Below are 18,316 nucleotides of genomic sequence, written 5' to 3'. Positions count from 1 at the left end.
CAAAAAGCAGCCCAAAGTCCAAGAAAACTTTGTCCTTTTAGCAGAGAAGATCAAATTTTAATTTTGGAACAGCTTAATTTTGATATTAAAATTTTTAAAAATAAATTTATTTTAATCTTACATTGGCTATATATTAAAAAAAACTTTAAAAAAATGTACCTCTATTTGTTCACAATATTTTTAATTAAGCTTTTAGTTTTAATTCCAATATAGTTAAATACAGTGTTATATTAGTTTCAGGTGTACAGTATAGTGATTCAACAATTCTATACATTACTCAGTGCTCGTCAGAAGTGTACTCTTAATCCCCTTTACCTGTTTCACCCATTCCCTCCCCCACCTCCCCTCTGGTGACCCTCTGTTTGTTCTTTATAATTAAGAATCTGATTTGGGGCGCCTGGGTGGCTCAGTTGGATAAGCCTCTAACTTCGGCTCAGGTCATGATCTAGTGGTTCACAAATTCAAGCCCCACATCAGGCTCTGTGCTGTCGGCTCAGAGCCTGGAGCCTTCTTCAGATTCTGTATCTCCCTCTCTCTCTGACCCTCCCCTGCTCACACTCTCCCTCAAAATAAATAAACATTAACAAAAATTTTAAAAAAAGAGTCTGATTTTTGGTTTGTCTTTTTTCTCCCCCTTTTGTTCAACAAACCTGATTTTTTTATCTTATGTTTTTTCCTTAAACCAGTCTCATTTTTAGGACAAGATTATTTTTCCCTTAGCGAAAAAAGTACCTCTTCCTCATACCTCTTTTTTTGTTTGTTTTTATTGAAAATATCTTGTCTTCCTGGCATATGAAGATGTTTATATATTTTTTATAGTTTAAATAACATATTAATTAGAATTTTTAACCCTTAGGAAACTTGATTCCTAGTGAAAGTCAAGCAGTAAACAATAGTGATGGTCTGTCTCGAGCATTTGTTTTAAAATTTTCAAATTTATGAACATATTTTAAAATTTCTAGGAGCATATTCCTTTACCATTTTTTCAAATTACAACATTAACATATACAAATATTTACAGTTTTTCTGTAATAAACCAAAGGTAGATAAACCTATGTTTAGTAATTAATGTTCCATCATTTTCTTTTTTTTTTTATATGAAGTTTATTGTCAAATTGGTTTCCATACAACACCCAGTGCTCAACCCAGAAGGTGCCCTCCTCAATACCCATCACCCACCTTTCTCTCCCTCCCACCCCCATCAACCCTCAGTTTGTTCTCAGTTTTTAAGAGTCTCTTATGCTTTGGCTCTCTTCCAATCTAACCTCTTTTTAATTATTTTCTTATTTGAAATGATCTAGACATTTAATGAATTTACCTCATTATTGAACTTAGCAAAACTTTTAAGTTTTTAAATTACCAAAAAAAAAAAAAAATGGAGAAGGTATTGTTAGGAAGATTTTCCTCTGTCACTTGAGGTCCTTCTAGTTGGACTAAGAGGTAAATTGACATGAGACATTTACTGGAGAAAATAAAATTTAGTTTTCTATGTACAATGAATCCACATAGGCGTGAAATTCCAGAGTCTGTCAGGCAACATGAGGCTTACAGGACACCTTGAGTTAAGGAGAGTGGTCGGATCTGGGTATACAAAAGGAAGGGAAACAGTTAGCAGGAAGGTGACAGGAGATCTTCAGGAAAACAAAGGTTCCCATGTTACACAGATAAGTTACTGAGGTACAGAGGAGTTTCTGTTAACAGTTCTTTTTCTGGTATAGGCAGGCATCTGGGGGAGAGGTAAAGATCTTTTCCTCGATCTGCTGGGTTTTGATTGCCTTTAACTCGAAATAATCTTTATGCTGAAGTGGTCCCTCTTGAGATGGCTTGCTGGTGTCCCCCACACTATTTAGAAAATTGACCTAAAATTTTTAATTTAATCTACTTAACAATTAGGTTTAGATTACTCACAAAAACTTGATTAAACTTTAGATGAAGTCAGTCATTATTTTAAGCTGTTATTTAATTGGTCTTATAAGAGATAGCATAAATTTAGTTGGTTAGTGAACTTAGGTAGAATAAAAGTTTTGCATTTAATGTTGGTAACTCTGAAGACATGTTTAATTAAACCATCAATTTCAAACTTGCCTTTCTATCAAATATTTTTTCAGATATGTGAACTTGAAAAGCATTTTGTTTATTTCTATTAATTTTTTTTTTGAGTTTTAGAATGCCCATTCCTTATAAGTGCTTGTCTTCAACTAAATAAAGCTGTTTTACAAATTAATTTTAGCTATACCTTCCCAAGGTTAGAAACATATTTACAACACAACTCGTATACAGACACACTGTATCTGTCTATGTATATGTATGTGTATCACACATTGGATCTGAGTTTGTTTTTGTGGTCTAGATGGCTAAAGCTTTCTTTTACTTGTGGAGAAGACTCTTAAGATTTGTATTTTTCTTTGGCAAGTCAGGTTTTAAAAGGCCTTTGGCCACTGCTTTTACTTCATAAGAATTCCCTCCTTGCAATGGGCATTTTTAAAGAGATGGGCTAGATAAGAAGTTGCTGGAGAAGACCAGGCAGAACACTGAATATTTACATCCTAAAGGCGCAAGGAAAAAAATGCAAGCACGTTCTAGAAGGACTTTTGTTCTCTTAAGGCCAGAATTTTAACAGTACTTATGAGCCTTTTGAGATAAAATGACAGAGGTTTTGAGATTGGTAAAGGGAATGGTGGTTTTTGAATTGTTTTTGGAACTACACTTCTGGTTCTGTGAAGACAATAGATTTGTAAAACAAGGACAGATGGTTTTAATTTCTCACACAATTGGGTTGTTGCTTAAATAATAGCAAAGTACTGACACATCCATCCATCCATCTATGAGAAAGTGTTGTTTTCCTCTGGGCACATTTAGCTTAGTGGAGAAGGCCTAAAATTTCCATCAGGGTCTGACTATCAGCTTTCAATCTGGCCACATTTCTGACTGTAGATTATTAAAAATTTTTGAATCTTGAGGCACCTGTGTGGCTCATTTTGTTAAGCCTCTGACGTTTGGTTTTGGCTCAGGTCAGGACCTCACAGTTCATGAGTTCGAGCCCCACATTGGGCTCTCTGTTGTCAGTGCGGACAGAGTCTGCTTTGGATCCTCTGTCCCGCTGTCTGTCTGCCTCTCTCTCTCTCTCTCTCTCTGTCTCAAAAATAAACATAATTTTTTTTTATTTTAAATACTTTGTCAGCTTTTAGCCAAGGCAAGCAGTAAAGATTTTTGGCAGTATTAAACAACCTTATGAACCCAGGAAACATCCTCAAAGAGGGTGTGAAAAATACTATTTTTACAAGATCTAGAGCTACTCCCAAAGAAGGCCAAAGAAAGAACTGACAGTCTGCATGTCACAGGCGGGCAGAAAGCCAAGCCATATTCTTCGAGTTAAAGTGAGATGAGCAAGAAAAAAATTAGTTATTCTCAGGTAAGAAGGGGTTACTAGCCTGTGGGTCTGGATTTGGAAAGGAAAAGATAATGTAAATTTTTATTTCCCTATATTAACTGAGTTCAGGAGATAATCTATTTAAAAAGAAGAAGGAGAAGGAGAAGGAAAAGGAGAAGGAGAAGGAGAAGAAAAAGAAAAAAACCTGTTGGGAATCATCCCTATGTTTAAAAAATATTTTACTGTGGTCCTTGGTTCAGTCTTTGACCAAGGAGTGAAAGATCTCTCTGAAGAGGGTTGCCTATGACCTCAGGTGACTTTATTTGAAAAGATAACTATCTCTTTAGAGTGGAAAGACAGCTCAGAAAATTAGTAGTATGAATTAGTAGTACTAATTTTGTACTACTACCAAATTAGTAGATTGGGTGTTCCAGTAAAGAAGTGCTGAGGAGGAAGAATTTCCTCTGCCCTTAAAGGTCCTTCTTGCTAGACTAAGAATCAAATTGATATGGGTCAGATTAACAGAAGAAAATCAGATTTAATAGTGTATTTATGGGGAATCCACACGGACATGGAATTCCACAAACAGTGAGGCAAAATGACATGAGTAAGGAGAGGGATGGGGGTCTGAGGATACAAAGGGGAGAAAGACTATTAGCAGAAAGGTGAGAAATCCTTGGGAAACAATGTTGCCCTATATGTATATAAGTTTCTTATGTGAAGAGGAATCTCTGTTAATAGCTCTCTTCCTGGTACAAGCAGGCAGTTGAGGGGGAGGTGAAGAGCTTTTCCTCAATATGCTGGGTTTTGTTTTCTTTTAACTCAAAATATTTATGCCAAAGTGGCCCATCCTGGGGAGGCCTGCCGTTGGCCCCTGTTGAAGAAGAGAGGGAAATTACATCAATGTTACTGTCTTTTGTCTTAGATACCTCTTGTGTTTTTAATTTTATGTTAGTCTTTTGTAACAAATCCTTCACTGAGACTAGTTTGGAATCTTAAAGCCTTTTAGAAGCTTCTGTATACCAATGAAAATAGTCACCCCATTCTGTTGACTTAATTTGGGAACCTTTACTTTCAAGAACACTTCTTTTTTTTTTAATTTTTTTTTCAACGTTTATTTATTTTTGGGACAGAGAGAGACAGAGCATGAACGGGGGAGGGGCAGAGAGAGAGGGAGGCACAGAATCGGAAGCAGGCTCCAGGTTCTGAGCTGTCAGCCCAGAGCCTGACGCGGGGCTCGAACTCACGGACTGCGAGATTGTGACCTGGCTGAAGTCGGACGCTTAACCGACTGCGCCACCCAGGCGCCCCTCAAGAACACTTCTTAAATGAACAATCTTATTTAATTGGAACAATTCCCATAATGGCCACTGTAATTCTCAGTTACTGTTAATAAAATTTTTCTATCTTGTTAGATACCTGCAATGTCCAGGTCTTTAGTTTTTAGACATAAAATAAACCGCTGTGCTGGAAGGTAGCATGCCAGAATATAAGAATCCCATTAGCTAAGTCTTTGGATTTCTTGGAATCAGTCTAAGACCTAAAAGGGATGGACCTTGGGGTTGGGGATTGTACTTCATTGCATAAAATTTTCTTGAGGTTGGTGGGTGAACTACTGCCAATCTAACCTGTTCCATGACCAGCTCATCCTATCATGGGATCCTTCTTGAGGTGGAGTCTTTAGCAGCCTTCAAAACTCATTTTACACAAAACAAGACAAACATGTACCTTTGTATATTTGCAGTACTGTGTTGTGGCCATAAGAAGGCCCTGTGTGTACCACCTCCAATGCCTGTAGAACCTTACTGAGGTTTTCCACCTGGGGAATTGTGGTTTAAAAGGCTAGGGGCTTGGCTCTAGGCAGACCCTTCTGTCAGTTCAGTCAGACTCTGGGCAAAACTTCATGCTTGACTGGGTTCTGGGCAGAATGTCCATCTCAGTTGACTTCAGGTATAAATGTCTGCCAGCTCAAGCTGACCTGCCCTGTAAAGGAAAGCCAACCAGGTTTGGAGTCCAGTGCCACAAAGAGGCAAGCTTAGACCCCCGAGGAGCTTAACCATAGCCCTCACAAAAGCTGAGAAGTTGCTGAATTCAAAGGGTCTGTGGGTATCACACCCGAGTTTCTCATCTCTCATTGGTGTTGGACGTTCACTTTGGATCTCATTGCTGCCACTAAATCTGTTGAATAATGGAATTCAAGTAAATAGGAAGATCAGTTGGCTTTATTAAACAATTCATGAGCCTGAAAGCACACCATCTAGCAAGTAAGAGTCCATCCAAGGAGTTGTACAAAATGGAAGGTTTTTATAGAAGGAGGGTAGGGGTAAGAAAGTTATTAGAGAAGGAAAAGGATTGTTGTAGGCTGGGCAGCTTTCTGGGGGAAAAATAAGATGCTGATGATCTCATCATGCAGATAATCTCCTCTTTGTTTGTGGGGTGGAGAGGGCCCATATGGCAGACATATTTGGCACGGGTTGAAAAATTCCTGGCTGGCTGGTTAAGACTACATTTCTGGGGGACGTTGAAACTGTAATTAAATTATGTATTGAACACCGCTTTGAGATTCGGTCTAAGTGACAATTGGGCCTATGGGTAGTTTTTGCGTTTGTTTGTTTTAACCATACCTCACTATAGCTGGGGGGAAAAAAGGAAAAACAAAAGGGTATAAAATATCCCATTAATTTCATATTGATTACATGATGAAATGATAATATTTTGAATCTATTAGATTGAAAACATTAAAATTAAAAGTAAATAACAATAACCCCATTGTAACTATGCAGAATTCAAAGAACAATTGAATTTTTTTCATAAGAGATTGTTCAGAATAAACCAAAATTGTTTTCCTCCCCTCAAGAGCTTAGGATTACTGCTGCTTAACACTTTGTCATTTATGGTTCCAAGAGCAAAGGTATATATAGGACAAAGAAAACTTCTAGTGAAAATATGAAAAACAGGCTCTTTTATTCACACATATTTAGGCGTTATTATGCAAGTCAAAATAAGCCTTTTATTCCTTCTTAGTCTTGGGGTTTCAGTCCCTAAACTTTCAGTGCAGGAACTCTTCTGTTTTATTGGATTTTTCTGTGTCAGAGAGGATTGTCTGTGGCCAGGAAGGAAATGTGACTTCTGGAGAGTAAATTGCATGATCAGCTCAGGTTTACGTTCTAAGCAAATTTCACCCTCTCCCTCTCTCTCAATTAAAGTCTAGGACAGTATTTAAAACTTCGTTTCTTTCACATTCCTCATGTTTAGTCAAGGAGAGTCTGGCTTATAATATAACATGGCATATTTATTCTTACACCAGTATATATGGACTGAAGCTTTATGTTCTTACTGGCTCACTGAGAGACCAATATCACGATTCTAAGACTTGGTAGATGATGATTTCATTCCATTAGAAAACAAGCATCATGACTTAATGAGGACCTGTTACATAACCACTGAGACATTTCCAAATTGTCAGTTCCTGTACCCATTGTTAAACTATACACGGAATTATGTATATGTGTAAATTTACGCACATCGATTAAATTACTACTGTGATAACTTATTTAAAACCTAAATATGATCCCATGTATAAAATAAATAGCTGAAAATGCTCCTTAGAACAATAAAAGTCTGAAGAGTTCTCATGGCTACTTCCTCTTTTGTGGCCTAATTTGAATAGGCCTCTAAAAAACTGAGAGAGCTTTAAAGATAGATGATGGAAAAAGGCAACCAACTCAGGCTTTTCAGCTCTTTCTCATGCTTGTTAATGTCTTCCCTCAGCTGTTGCTAAATTATTGAATCCTCTCTTTTGTACTTTGTTCAGCATGGCAGAGTGGAAGGGCTGCATGAATTATAAGATGTGAGTGCCACAAATCAGACAGCCTGCTTGTCTGTTTCCCCTGCAAGAGTGTAAGCTCCATGAGGCAGGGACTCCGCTCTCTTGTCCATTTTTGGATCTTAGGCATCTATCATAATCTCAATTGATTTGTTTCACAAATATGTGAGTGCCTTCTTTGGGCCAGACACTCTTCTACATGCTGGTGCTAGCACAGTGAAAGAAATAGACAAAATCCTTGCTTTTATGGCATTAATACTGTAGTGGGAAGATATATGTGATAAGTGCTTCGAAGGACAACATTGCTGTGTCTGTGATTGGGGGCATGGCGCTGTATAGAGTGGTTGGGGAAGCCTCTCTGCTCAAGTGACACTTGAGTAAAGCTAGGAATGAGCCATGTGGATATATGGGGATAGAGAGTTCAGGGCACAGTAAATAGAGACTGTAGGATGCTAGTTGTGTTTAAAGAATAACAATAATAAATATAAACAAAAATGAGTCAACCTGAAATAATAGAGGTGCTGGTGGTAGGACTTGAGGCTATTAGCCTTTTCTGTTTAATCGTGGCCTTCAAACTTGTTTTCAGCCTTCAAGCAGAATATTGCACTGATTTCCCTGATTCTTAAATTGCAGGGGCTTCTGAATTGTCTCTAAAGTCCTGATGAATAGTCCTAGGGGCCTCGGACCTAGAATTCCACCTCTTTCCAATTTTTCTTACATGGTGATAATAGCAGAAAGTTTCCCAGGCTCAAAATCAGTAGTAGTCTGAATGGGAGTTTTTGCTTGTTTTCTGCCCCAGAGGTGTCATTTAGATCTCACTGGGCTTAAATGGGAGAGTGGATTTATGGGAGTTGTGGCTTATTGAAAGGAAAGTAGGGTGGTCCATAGAAAATACACCACATTCTAGCATTGTATAGTTTTTTTTAGCTTCACTACAGTCTATTCTATGAGCTTTTTAAACTAGGACATATTTTATCTCCTACTCCATCCAAACTGCATTCCAGTTGACTTTTTGCTTTCAAAACCAAGCCTGCCTCTCTTCTTCTTCTTCTCCTCCTCCTCCTCCTCCACCACCTTCGTCAACTAAATTTAAATGGAGTGTGGATTCATAGGGTAGGGAGGAGAATTAGAGAACTTTTAAATATATGAAAAGCCGCCCAGGTTTTTCTCACCCAGTTGCTGGTGGGAATGTAGTCATTTTGGAAAGCAGTCTGGCAGCACGTGGTTAAATGAGCATTTGCTGCATGACTACTCACCCAGGCCTAGGTATACCTTATAGAAAATTCTAAAAAAGGGCACGGAATATGCTTGAGAATCATCTCTCTCACCTGTCTAGTTTTGTGGTGTCGGGAGAATATTTGAGAGTTAGAAGCAACAAAGATGGTCCATAACTTGGGGACTGAGGAAGTAAAATGCAGAAGATGTTTGCTTACTTACTAAGGGCACTTGAAACTAATAGACTAGATATGAATAGAGCAACATGGACAGACACCAGAGCTCGGATGGATGGTAATAATCTGGTATGAGTTAAGAGAAAACAACCCAAAATGAGATGCAAAGCCTAATACTACTTTTGCCAATTGAACACGCTGATATAAACTTAATATTTTTATAAATATGGGCATGTTTAGGGACTTCAAGCAGTTTGGGAAAGGAGGGATGTTTGGGCAAGGGAGGATAAGGATTAACTGGAAAGGAAGCTAAAGCAGGGCAGAGGCTTTACAGTAATGATAGTGTGCTTTGACCTGAGGAAAATGATGAACTCTTGCATCCGAGGTTCAAGGCCCAGGAAATCATGCTCTCTTGTTTGGAAATTAAATGGTCTTTTCTGCTTCTCATATATTGTGACTTCAGAGATACATTCCTATGGAGAAAAGAGTACTGGAAGTAATTCTAAATAATTCATGAGTATGAAATACACTTTAAAGATAACTTATGTAAAAGAAAGAAAAAACATTTTCTAATTCAGCGTTAGCACTAATGCTTCTAGTTAGTGTGGCATTTAGAGTGCTCTCTTATAAAATACAGGGTTGGTAAGGCTTGTCTGTGGGGTCTGAGGGTAAGGAGTGAACATAGAGGGCTGTTAATTATTCATTTATATCTGCTCTGTTTCCACAGTGCTTTCTTTGTGAGACTTCTCTTCCAGTCTAGTTCCTCCTAGCTGTGTCTTTGACTAACTGGCCTTTTTGTAGGCCCCTCTACTGTGGTGATGGGGCTGCCTGGGGTTGGGGGTCTGCTGTGAACTTACTTTGTGGCAATACAGCTTTTCTCTTGGAGACTGGTTTTTCTCCTTTTTTTTTTTTTTTCTTTCTTTCCTCTAATTTTCTTTGTTCTTTTCTTAATTTCCTCCTTAGGAACTCTCTATCCTTTTCCAACTCTGATGTCGCTTTATCCAGTTCAGGATATTTCATGGGCAGTGCTTCAGTGAATTGCTAGAATACATATTACCTCCCTCCTGTACTGTTCTTATGCCCTGGCTATATAAATTCACTTGAATTTTAGCATTTTTAAAGTGGAAAGGGTGAAATTATGCTGCCAACTTTAAGTTCTGAAATGATGATACAGTATATGAATCACCATTTCACTAAATTTTTTGTTTGACTTTGTTCCTTTTCTTATTCAGGTGATATAATTTAAAACCCGTGACCTTTGAGCTGTTCTTTAGTGGCTTAATTTTAAGGACTTCATTGAAGGTCTCCTTCTTTTGTTTATCCAGTAAGGCATTGATATCTTTTACCATATACCAATTCCACTTAGTTATTGGTTCCTCAAAGGATAATTACTATTTCTCTAATTACATGGTAAATGCTATGCAGGGACAGGTAATTAAACAATGTTCTCCACAATTACAAAGTGTGGTGTTTGGAGGAGTTTGTGTGATCAGGATTCATTTTAATGGTAACTCATTTGATACCAAAAGAGAATAACATCAAGTTCCGTGTAGGAAAATGGCAAATGTCATTTCATTTTGCATTATAGCTTATTACAGTTTAGCACCAAAGAAGCAAAGTGTATTCTCCCGTGAAAATGAGTTTCACACACTTTCCTGGTTGCTGGAGAACTAGTTCCTCGTTTTTTTTGATTGGGAAGCAGTTGCAAGTGTTCATTTAGGAAATATTGATTATCTCCTTGTGTGCGCCTAGTTTGAAAGGCAATGCAAACGAAGGCAAGAATAGGCAAGACTCAGCAAGCATAACTACTGCCAACTTGGGACTTCAGTTCTTACAGTTTCTTCAAGTATGGCATATTGGGGAGGAAAAACTTTACCCTTCAAGGTTCTTCTGGTTGGCCCAAGAATTACATTGACAGGAGACAGATTAACAGGAGAAAATAAAGTTTAATTTTGTATGTACAGAAACCCCACATGCATGAGAGGTTCAAAAACAGAAATATAAAATGGGGTATATATGCCACTCGGAGCTAAGGAATAGGAGAGGGGCCTGGGGCTTCAAAGGGGAGGAGGGCAATTCACAGGGAAATAAGAACAGTAGATTATTTGCCAACTAGATATTGGTTCTGCCCTACAGATGAGTCACGCAGATAAAATTGATTTCTGGTAATAACCCTAATTCTGGGACAGGTCCCCAATTGAGTTTCTTCTATGTAGTTAAGGGACAGTTAACTGTTTCTCTTGAGCTTGTTAGGTCTTGATAGCCTTCCGCTTAAAATAGTCCACATGCTAAAGTGGCACATTTTGGGGAGATCTGTTCTGAACCCTTTCAGGTACATGGACTACTGACATCACAGTCATTGGTAGAACTGAACCTAGGAGGGGGTTCTTGTCAAATGTTAGTTTTGGCCCCCTACAGATTCTAATTCAGTAGGTCGAGGTTGAGGCGCTAAAATCTGTGTTTTACCTAGATGGACTCAAATGCTCCCCGGATGAATCCAAAGCCACTAAACATCATGAGGATACCGAGGTCTGATGTGTGAGTGTGTGTGGAGACCTGTGTGGGCTCTTTCTTCTTCATCGTCCCCTCCCAGTACTTCTGTCTAACATATGTGTATGCCAGTTCAACTTTCTTTCTCATAGGCACTCTTCTCCTTTCTTTTCAATTTCAAAGTACACTTCCATTTTTGAAGTTAGTAAGCCCCCCAATAAGAGTATTTGTTACAAAAATATTGTGACTAATACATATATGTCTTGAATGTGAGGTATGATGTACATAGTAAACACATAAGGATACTGGATTCACTAAATTCATTTTAGGATACATTTATAAAAGATGATTGGCCTTTTGAGATCTTTGTGAAGTTTTGCTTTCAAAATAAGGGTTATTTAATAGGACAGTTAGGCAGGTCACATATTTTACATACCTCTTCCCTTTTTCTTTTTATATTATTTTAATGTTTATTTATTTTTGAGAGAGGGGGAGAGAGAGAGAGTGAGTGTGTGTGTGTGTGTGTGTGTGTGTGTGAGAGCAGGGGAGGGGCAGAGAGAGAGGAGACACAGAATCCGAAGGAGGCTTGGAGTTGTCAGCACACAGCCCGATGCAGGGCTCAAACTCATGAACTGTGAGATCATGATCTGAGCCGATAGCAGACGCTTAACCGATTTAGCCACCCATGTGCCCCAATATACCTCATCCCTTTTAAGCTAACAATCTCATGTTGAGAGAAGTAATAATATACTCATTTTCACATGGGAAATTGTGGCATGGAGAAGCTAAGGAGCTTGCCCCAAATCACACAGCTTAGTAAATATTCATTGATAAGTAAAACTTGAGTAATGCTGCTGTGGGGAGGAAGAATAATTTTCCTTTTATTGTTTGACGGGGTTCAGAAAAAGCCTCCTCCAAAATGTGCCACTTTAGCATGTGGACTATTTTGAGCTAAAGATGATCAGGGCCTAGCAGAGTTAAGAAAAACTTTTACCTCTCCCTTTACCTAACAGAATGTAGACTTAGAAAGAGAGCTATTACAAAGAGATAAATTTTTATACGAATGGCCTGTGTGGCAAGACAAACATCTAATTACCAGATATCTGTTCTTATACTGTGAATCACTCTCCTCCCCTTTGAAGCCTCAAGCCCCTATCCCGTGTCTTAACTCAAGATGGCATTAAACTTCAATTGCCAGGGTTGTCTTTGGGTCTTAAATTCTTATGGGGACCCCATACCAATGTAATTAAATTTGTTACTCTGTTGTTAACCTGGCTTATGTTAATTTGGTTATTAGCTCAGCCAAAGAATTTTGAAGGGTAGAAGGAATTTTTTCCCTTCCTAGCACCTTCCAGGTTCTTGGCTGAGACATCCCCTGTAATAAAACACAGATTAACAAAAAAGCTAAAAGAAGTTTAATAGCAGGTATACCTCCTATTGACATGGGAGACACTCAGGAAAATTGAGTAACTCCCCCAAATGGCCCAGATAAGACCTTAGAAATCATCACTAGCTAAAGACAAAAGATGTTGGAGGGAGGGGAGGCCAGTTATGGTAGGTTACCAGGCAAAGCACAGTAATCAAGGTTATGGTTGCTATGCAGGTATAAAGCTATGCCTTCTGTATTGATAATTTTCTGGAGATTTAGACATCCTCTTTTTGGTATGGAAAAGGAGACACCCTAACAAATGGAGATTTTCCTTGTAAATGTCTCTTAAAAAAGGGCAATTTCTCTGTTTTTACAGCTTTTCCTGTGTCTGCTACTTCCTAAAAACAATCATCCTAAAGTAATCTTTGTGCCAAAGAAACATATTCTAAAGTCAAATTCTACTCCCCTTCACGGCTTTTGAGCACCTTAATCATGGACAGCATTGTAGGAATGTTTTTATGATTTTTATAAAAGAAATTCTTAATTAAAAAAAAGGCAAATCTTTAATCTACCATAATTTGTTATGGTTTCCTTCTTTCCTTTTTATATTTTCCACCACCTCCTCCCCTCCCCTCCCGCCCTGAGTCCCAAGATGTGTGAGAACCTATCAGAAGAATGAGGACACCACTATGTTTGCATTGTAAGAGCCTGTCTGGAAGAAAGACTGACGTTCACAGAAGTGGCTGTTGTGCATTGATTTTTCTTGTGGTGAGAGAGACAAAGTGAAAGAATGGCTGCATATGTGAGGAAGTGACAAAGTGTAGACTTAAATGAATGCAACCTCGAGAAAACTAGGCTTTTAAAGAGTGACAATTTTACTTCATTGGCCTACCAACTATAAGATGTAAAAATACAATTTTATTCATTTTAGAGGCCAGGTACCGGGTTACTGAGTGAGTTTTACAAAAGAAGAGGTTTTAGTCAGACAGGTCTTGCTGACAGAAGCACATCCATTGTTTGAGCTTTGCAATGGAAGACGCAACATTCAGTATACACTTGGGTGAATAATGCCCAATAGGAAAGTCATTTTGTTTCATAATTTGCTTAGAGCTCTTTATAATATTTCTAGTGCAGATGTGAAAAGCATAGACCACCTTTCAGGGAATAAGGTAGTTAATATTAACAATAGTTATTTAATATTAACAACTTAGAACCATTTTAAAATTTGGACACAAAATATTTTATTTATCTGAAAATTCTGCAAAAAGAAGTGAAATTCTGATCACATCAATCATTTGATAAAGCTTTGTCAGAAAAGCATGCTTGAGCCTTTCATTTGGTATTAAAGTACATATAGTTTATAGTGCTAATTCATATGAAAAATTCCAAAATGTTTTGTGTGGAGAATTATTTTTAAATTATTTCACTTTCTTTATGTTTGGATCTATTGTGGAGGAAGAATTTCCTCTGCCCTTCAAAGTCCTTCTAAGAATCAAATTTATATGAGACAGATTAACAGGAGAAAATCAAATTTAGTTTTGTATGTACAAGGAATCCACACAGACATGAAATTCCAAGGACAATAAGGCAATGTGAAGCTTACATGAGTTAGAGAGAGGGTTAGGGTCTGAGGATACAAAGGAGAGGAAAACCATTAGCAGGAAGGTGAGAGCTGTTTGGAAAACAATGGTTGCCCTATTAGGGAAGTTTTTTAGGTAAAGAGGAATCTTTGTTAATAGCTCTTTGCTGGTACAGGCAGGCAATTGAGGGGGAGATAAAGAGCTTTTCTTGAATCTGCTGGATTTTGATTGCTTTTCATCCAATATAATGTTCGTGCCAAAGTGGCCCATCTTGGGGTGGTCTGTCCTTAGCCCCTACAAATCACCATAAATATTGCTGATGTTGGGGACAAAAATTTTTTTAATCTGCCCTTCAAGTTTCTTCTAGCTGGACTAAGAATAAAATTGACATGAGACAATAACAGAAAAACAAAAGTTTAATAACACGTATACCTACTGTATACATGAGAGAGACCCCAGAAAACTGAGTAACTTCCCAAGATGGCCACAGCCACCCCCTTAAATACTATCTCTAGCTATAGACAAAAGAAGGTGTTGTGGGTGGGGAGTCCATTAGGGGAGGTTACCAAAACACAGTGAATAAGAGTAAGGTTGTTATGCAGATTGAAGTTCATGCCTTTTCCACAGATAACATTTTCTAGAAATTTAGAGTAATTCGCTGAGGAAAACACTAAAAAATGGAGATTTACCATATATATATATACATATACATATATATATATGTATGTATATATATGTATATGTATATATATATATATATGTAAATGTCTCTTACAAAAGAGTAACTTCTCGAGTTTGAGTATCTCTTGTGTGTGCAGTTTCTTAAAAATAACTGGATTGAATAATCATTATTCAATAACCAATAACAATATTATTCATACTGAATCATCAGTATGCCAAAGAGGCATATTTTGGAGCAGCAAAATTTGCTTCCCTACATCCAGCTTCAAAGTAAAAGCTGATTTAGGTGATTCACGTGTGTTTCTTTTTACTTGCAGGAGAGTCCACTTTAAAGTTGTTTTTACTATTTATATTCTCAGAGTTACATATTTTAAAAGGAAAACTGAGGAATATTAAAAATTTTAAGAGTTTAATTGAATGAAAATAGATCAGGTCCAGCAGTGCCACATCAGAAGTAGTTAGGACTGCTCTACCTATAGGAGCCAAGGAAAAGACACAGAAGGGGTATGGAAGCAAAGAAAGAAGTTATTTTCCCACAGTTTAATGCCTAGTTGGATGTTTGTGATTGGTCATCCTTAGGTTTTGATTCTGTAACTTCGAGACATTGGAAGACTTATATTTTGGTTTGCTTACATGGTTTGGGGCCATCATAGCATTAGAGCCATCTCAGTCTAATGGCTACCTTATTAATGTAACAATAACTCAGGTTGTTGAAAAAAAAAGTGTGTTGGCTTTGAGTGGGCAACTAGTGAGTCCATTAGTGGCTCACTGAAGAAGTTGAAAAGGCAGATTACATCATCTTTGACTTTTTTGTTTTAAAGAAATTCTTCTAAGCCAATGAAGAGGGAAAAGTGATTTTTAGAGGACTGCCTCTTGATTCCCCCTTGATGTTTCAGGGTAAGAGTACAATTATCTAGAATCATACCTACCTCTGCACTAGGAACTGTGCAGATAATTTAGAAATCTGTTGGTCATCAGGCTTTGGTCTAAGGATTTGCATTTATAACAACTATAAAATCTTCCCAAAATGATTGGCTACATAAATGTTTGCACTTAATTGTATCTTAAACATGTACTATCAATTGGTAGTGTATATCTAGCTCTTACATAGATGAACTGGTGATAACTGAGGCTTTTTACCAGGTAGTCAATTCACTCACTCACACACACACACACACACACACATCTTTCCCCTATTTCTGTAGCACTCAGGTTCTTTCACCAAAGGAAACTGCATTGATTAATAATTTAAATACTATTATTCTGTGAGTCTCATAATCACATGTGCTGTAGAGACTGGATTACATTCTGCTGTGAGCATTGTGGAAAAGATGAGCTGTTCCTGGGTGGCATTGCTACTGTAACAGTGTGAGTTGCACTTTTAATTTGTCTTCCCATCTGACAACACATCTAATTATACTTTATAAAACCTGTTTTAAATGATACTTAAACATCCCATTGAAAGATATTTACATAAAAGTGAAGAACTAAGTAACACTTAAAAATTACATCATCAAATTATTTTAATTCAACCTCCTCCTCCATTGCATTTGAAATGTAATAGATGCTTTTTTTCTTCCTGAGCTAATTTTCAAGACAGCCAAAGAATGGCCAGTTACTACTGATTAGAATGGTGGTGAGAAATGAGAGATGACCTTTTCTGACTTTGAAGTTATTCAGTTACTTAATTTACATATCTGAGTATTTGGAAACCTTTTTGTACCACCGAAATTCTTTTTAATTCTCCTAGGTGTATACATTTGGCAAGAGTAGTAAATAGGATAGGAGCATATATGTATTTTTTAATTATATAGAGATGGAAAGAATCATAATCTTTAAATAACAGGTTAGGTTACAACTCCTTTTCTCCATTTGTCTTGCTTAGCCCTTTTCTGTCTTTGTCTTAATTTTCAATATTGTTAACATAATAGCTGGTCTACTTATTAGAGCTTCATTATCTTTACATAACATATGTATTTTTGTTCTTTCTCTATTCTTGGAGAGTTTTAGCAAGAATTTTTATGGTATCAATGAAGTTCTTTTACCAGACATCTAATGATTTTGATTAGTATTACAAACCATCTTGCGATTTAAGGCATTGGATTTCAAACTTGGGTGTACATTTGGACTCTTTAAAAAACAACTGATGTCTGCCTCTGACTGCTCAATGATTACAGTTTAATTAGTCTGTGGTGCAGCTGGGTCTAGGGATGTTAGGACTCTCACATGATTTTGATGTGCAGCAGAGTTTGATCCTCTCAAGGGGTAATCAGGTTTCCGTTAAGGAGTTCTGTGTTAACACAGTGGTTTCCATATTGTTGGCATGTTGGAATTATCTAGGGGATAGAAAAAAAATGATGCCTATGCTGTACCCTGAGAACTTGTGATTTAATTTCTCTGGGTGGTAGATTGGGATTTGGAATTTTTAAAAATCCCGTGTGATTCCAATTTGAAGACACGTTTGGGAACCATTGTATTAACCGAGAATTTTAGATGATATATTCTAAGGAAATCAGAACTTATATATGTTTTCAACATGTGGTCATCTTGGAGTCTGTGTACTTGATGAAAATAAGATATGAGATATTCTTTGCCCTTGACATTGTGTAAGTGAAAGGTTGGATGTACTTGGAACTCATAAAATGTTTGTGGTGCACTTAAATTTTTTTTAGTGTTTATTTATTGTTCAGAGAGAGAAACAGAGTGTGAGAAGGGAAGGGGCATAGAGAGAGGGAGACACAGAATCCGAAGCAAGCTGTCAGCACAGAGCCCAACATGGGGCTCCAACTTAACAACCATGATGAGATCATGACCTGAGCCAAAGTTGGACGCTTAACCTACTGAGCCACCCAGGCACAAGTGTAGTGCACTTTTTAAAAATTTAATTATTTTTTTAAATTTACATCCAAGTTAGCATATAGTGCAACAATGATTTCAGGAGTAGATTCCTTAATGCCCCTTACCCATTTAGCCCCTCCCACAACCCCTCCAGCAACCCTCTGTTTGTTCTCCATATTTAAGAGTCTCTTCTTTTTTGTTCCCCTCCCTGTTTTTTTTTTTTATTTTTGCTTCCCTTCCCTTGTGTTCATCTGTTTTGTATTTTAAAGTCTTCATATGAGTGAAGTCATATGATAGTCATCTTTCTCTGACTAATTTCGCTTAGCATAATATTTCTAGTTCCATCCATGTAGTTGCAAATTGCAAGATTTCATTCTTTTTGATTGCTGAGTAATACTCCATTGTGTGTGTGTGTGTGTGTGTGTGTGTGTGTGTGTGAGTGTGTACACACACACACCACATCTTCTTTATCCATTCATCCATCGATGGACATTTGCGCTCTTTCCATACTTTGGCTATTATTGATAGTGCTGCTATAAACATTGGGTTGCATGTGCCCCTTCAAAACAGCATACTTGTATCCCTTGGACAAATACCTAGTAGTGCTGTAGTGCACTTTTAAATTGTATTTATATGTATGCTCCCAGGTAGAAGAAATGGACAAAAATGCCCTTTACTATTAGTATCTATAATCTGTCTTTGACAGATGTATAAAAATATGCATTTTTAAAATGAGTGTTATATATTTGAAAGGGAAAAAACAAATTACTT

The sequence above is a fragment of the Lynx rufus genome, unplaced genomic scaffold, assembly GCF_022079265.1.
Source record: "Lynx rufus isolate CCGP_SWC_20201006 ecotype Redwood Valley unplaced genomic scaffold, mLynRuf1.p SCAF_7, whole genome shotgun sequence".
Classification (NCBI taxonomy): domain Eukaryota; kingdom Metazoa; phylum Chordata; class Mammalia; order Carnivora; family Felidae; genus Lynx; species Lynx rufus.
Note: the sequence above shows the minus strand (reverse complement) of the source record.